Genomic DNA, 4,732 nt, shown 5'->3' on the forward strand with positions numbered 1-4,732 from the left:
TAATTTCTATAAAATAAAACCACCACCGTGCTCTAAAAGATATAAGTGAAGCACTAGAGCAAAATTATCTAGCTCAAAAGATATAAGTGAAGCACATAGAGTATTCTAATAAATTCCGATTTATGTGTGTCTCTCCCAAAATGTATGTACATAAAGGATGATTGTGTTAAACTAAAAAGCAAATACTCAAATCATACAAGACGCTCCAAGCAAAACACATATCATGTGGTGAATAAAAATATAGCCTCAAGTAAAGTTACCGATAGACGAAGATGAAAGAGGGGATGCCTTCCAGGGCATCCCCAAGCTTAGGCTCTTGGTTATCCTTGAATATTACCTTAGGGTGCCTTGGTCATCCTCAAGCTTAGGCTCTTGCCACTCCTTATTCCATAATCCATCAAATCTTTACCCAAAACTTGAAAACTTCACAACACAAAACTCAACAGAAAAATCTCATGAGCTCCGTTAGCGAAAGAAAACAAACCACCACAAATATACTGTAATTAACTCATTCTTTATTTATATTGGTGTTAAACTTACAGTATTCCAACTTCTCTATGGTTCCTACCCTCCGATACTAGCCATTGATTCATCAAAATAAGCAAACAACACACAAAAAACAGAATCTGTCAAAAACAGAACAGTCTGTAGTAATCTGGATCAAACGCAATCTTCTGGAACTCCAAAAATTCTGAAATAAATTTCTGGACGTGAGGAATTTGTCTATTAATCATATGCAAAAGTAATCAACCTAAAATCACTCTCCAGTAAAACATGGCAGCTAATCTCGTGAGCGCTAAAGTTTTTGTTTTTTTACAGCAAGATCATAAAGACTTCACCCAAGTCTTCCCAAAGGTTCTACTTGGCACAAACACTAACTAAAACATGAAAACACATATAAAAAGAGGCTAGATGAATTATTTATTACTAAACAGAACCAAAAATCAAGAAACAAAAATAAAATTGGGTTGCCTCCCAACAAGCGCTATCGTTTAACGCCCTAAGCTAGGCATTGAGGCAAGGATAGATCTAGGTATTACCATCTTTGGTATGCAATCCATAAGTGGCTCTTATAATAGATTCATAAGGTAATTTTATTTTATTTCTAGGAAAGTGTTCCATGCCTTTCCTTAGCGGAAATTGGAATCTAATATTTTCTTCTTTCATATCAATAATTGCACCGATCGTTCTAAGGAAAGGCCTACCAAGAATAATAGGACATGTAGGATTGCAATCTATATCAAGAACAATGAAATATATGGGCACATAATTCCTATTTGCAACAATAATAACATCATTAATTCTTCCCATAGGTTTCTTAATGGTGGAATCCGCAAGGTGCAAGTTTAAAGAACAATCATCAAATTCACGGAAACCTAACACATCACACAAAGTTTTTGGAATCGTGGAAACACTAGCACCCAAATCACATAAAGCATAGCATTCATGTTCTTTAATCTTAATTTTAATAGCAGGTTCCCACTCATCATAAAGTTTTCTAGGGATAGAAACTTCCAATTCAAGTCTTTCTTCATAAGATTGCATTGAAGCATCAACGATATGTTTGGTAAAAGCTTTATTTTGGCTATAAGCATGAGGAGAATTTAACATGGATTGCAACAAGGAAATACACTCTATTAAAGAATAATTATCGTAATTAAGTTCCTTGTAATCCAAAATAGTGGGTTCATTGCTATGCAAAGTTTTTACCTCTTCAATCCCACTTTTACCAATTTTTGCATCAAGATCTAAAAACTCTGAATCATTGGGACACCTTTTAACTAAAGTTGACTCATCTCCAGTCCCATCATTATCAAGATTCATATTGGAAAACAAAGATTTAATAGGGGACACATCAATCACTTTTAGATCTTCATCCCTATTATCATAAAAACTAGAAGAACACGCTTTTACAAAAGCAATCTTTCTTAGCACGCATCCTAGCGGTTCTTTCTTTGCACTCATCAATGGAAATTATCATGGCTTTGAGAGACTCATTGATATCACGCTTAGGGGGAATAGATCTAAGTTTCAAAGAATCAACATCAAGAGAAATTCTATCCATGTTCCTAGCCAACTCATCAATCTTAGGCAATTTTTCTTCAAGCAAAGCATTGAAATTCTTTTGAGAAATCATAAATTCTTTAACACTAGTCTCAAAATCAGAGGGCATCTTATTAAAATTTCCATAAGAGTTGTTGTAGGAATTACCATAATTATTAGAGGAATTACTAGGATACGGTATAGGATTAAAGTTTCCTCTATAAGCGTTGTTACCAAAATTGTTCCTACCAACAAAATTCACATCCATAGATTCATTATTATTCTCAATCAAAGTAGACAAAGGCATATCATTAGGATCAATAGGAGCACTCTTATTAGCAAACAACTTCATAAGTTGATCCATCTTTCCACTCAAAACATTAATTTCTTCTATCGCATGAACCTTTTTACTAGTAGATCTTTCGGTGTGCGATTGAGAATAATAAAACATAATATTATCTAGGAGTTTAGTAGCTTCTCCTAAAGTGATTTCCATAAAAGTGCCTCCCGCGGCCGAATCTAAAAGATTTCTAGAAGCAAAATTCAATCCGGCATAATTTTTTTGTATAATCATCCATAAATTCAAACCATGTGTAGGGCAATTACGTATCATTAATTTCATCCTCTCCCAAGCTTGTGCAACATGTTCATGATCAAGTTGCTTAAAATTCATAATATAGTTTCTAAGAGAGATGATCTTAGCGGGAGGAAAATACTTAGAGATAAAAGCATCTTTGCACTTATTCCATGAATCAATACTATTTTTAGGCAAAGACGAAAACCAAGTTTTAGCACGATCTCTAAGCGAAAACGGAAATAGCTTCAATTTAACAATATCATTATCCACGTCTTTCTTCTTTTGCATATCACACAAATCAACAAAGTTGTTTAGATGTGTAGCGGCATCTTCACTAGGAAGGCCAGAGAATTGATCTTTCATGACAAGATTCCGCAAAGCATCATTAATTTCACAAGATTCAACATCGGTAAGAGGAGCAATCGGAGTGCTAAGAAAATCATTATTGTTGGTATTGGAAAAGTCACACAATTTAGTATTGTCTTGAGCCATCGTGACAAACGATCCAACACACAAGCACACAAGAAGCAAGCGAAAAGAGATGAACGGAAAAAGAGGGCGAATAAAACGGCAAGGGTGAAGTGGAGAGAGGAAAACGAGAGGCAAATGGCAAATAATGTAATGCGAGGTATAAGAGTTGTGATGGGTAGTTGGTATGTCTTGACTTGACTTGACTTGGCGTAGATCTCCCCGGCAATGGCGCCAGAAATCCTTCTTGCTACCTCTTGATCTTGCGTTGGTTTTTCCCTTGAAGAGGAAAGGGTGATGTAGCAAAGTAGTGTAAGTATATCCCTCAGTTTTTGAGAACCAAGGTATCAATCCAGTAGGATACTACGCACAAGTTGCCTCGTACCTACACAAACAAATAAGAACCTTGCAACAAACGCGATAAAGGGGTTGTCAATCCCTTCAGGGCCACTTGCAAAAGTGAGATCTGATAGAGCTAATAAGATAAATATTTTTGGTATTTTTATGATAAAGATTGAAAGTAAAGATTGCAAAGTAAAAATAGATTGGAAACTTATATGATGGAAAATATACCCCGGGGCCATAGGTTTCACTAGTGGCTTCTCTCAAGATAGCATAAGTATTACGGTGGGTGAACAAATTACTGTCGAGCAAATGATAGAAAAGTGCATAATTATGAGAATATCTAGGCATGATCATGTATATAGGCATCACGTCCGTGACAAGTAGACCGAAACAATTTTGCATCTACTACTTTTACTCCACACATCGACCGCTATCCAGCATGCATCTAGAGTATTAAGTTCATAAGAACAGAGTAACGCATTAGGCAAGATGACATGATGTAGAAGGATAAACTCAAGCAATATGATATAAACCCCATCTTTTTATCCTCGATGGCAACAATACAATACGCGCCTTGCTGCCCCTGCTGTCACTGGGAAAGGACACCGCAAGATTGAACCCAAAGCTAAGCACTTCTCCCATTGCAAGAAAGATCAATCTAATAGGCCAAACCAAACTGATAATTCGAAGAGACTTGCAAAGATAACAAATCATACATAAAAGAATTAAGAGGAGATTCAAATATTGTTCATAGATAATCTTGATCATAAACCCACAATTCATCGGATCTCACACACCGCAAAAAGAATTACATCGAATAGATCTTCGAGAGAATCGAGGAGAACTTTGTATTGAGATCCAAAGAGAGAAAAGAAGCCATCTAGCTAATAACTATGGACCCGAAGGTCTGTGGTAAACTACTCACACATCATTGGAGAGGCTTTGGGGTTGATGTAGAAGCCCTCCGTGATCGATTCCCCCTCCGACGGAGCGCCGGAAAAGGCCCCAAGATAAGATCTCACGGGTACAGAAGGTTGTGGCGGTGGAAATAGGGTTTCATGGTGCTCCTGGATGTTTTCGGGGTATATGGGTATATATAGGAGGACGAAGTAGGTCGGTGGAGCTGCGAGGGGCCCACGAGGGTGGGGGGCATGCCTAGGGAGGCAGGCGCGCCTCCCTGCCTCGTGGTCTCCTTGCTTCTTTCTTGACGTCCACTCCAAGTCCTCTGGATCACGTTTGTTCCAAAAATAACTCTCCCGAAGGTTTCATTCCGTTTGGACTCCGTTTGATATTCCTTTT

This window comes from Aegilops tauschii, chromosome 5 (assembly GCF_002575655.3).
Source record: "Aegilops tauschii subsp. strangulata cultivar AL8/78 chromosome 5, Aet v6.0, whole genome shotgun sequence".
Lineage (NCBI taxonomy): Eukaryota > Viridiplantae > Streptophyta > Magnoliopsida > Poales > Poaceae > Aegilops > Aegilops tauschii.